The sequence below is a fragment of the Penaeus monodon genome, chromosome 22 (assembly GCF_015228065.2).
Source record: "Penaeus monodon isolate SGIC_2016 chromosome 22, NSTDA_Pmon_1, whole genome shotgun sequence".
NCBI lineage: Eukaryota > Metazoa > Arthropoda > Malacostraca > Decapoda > Penaeidae > Penaeus > Penaeus monodon.
The window spans coordinates 25,942,409-25,942,608 of record NC_051407.1 but is presented as its reverse complement, the minus strand read 5'-3'; positions in this window follow the sequence as shown (position 1 = coordinate 25,942,608).

Here is a 200-nt window from a genome sequence, read left to right as displayed (position 1 = left end):
TTTTCGAGTATTTCTATATCCCAGTTTTTCTATCTTTTGCACTGTTTTTCTATAATTGTTACCGCATTTACTGATATTTACGCATTTTATAACGCACTTTTGGCGCTTTTTCTATTTCGAATTTTGACGCATTTTTATTTTGTATTTTTTATCGCACTTTTGACGCTTTTTCTTTTTCGAATTTTGACTGTGTGTGTGTG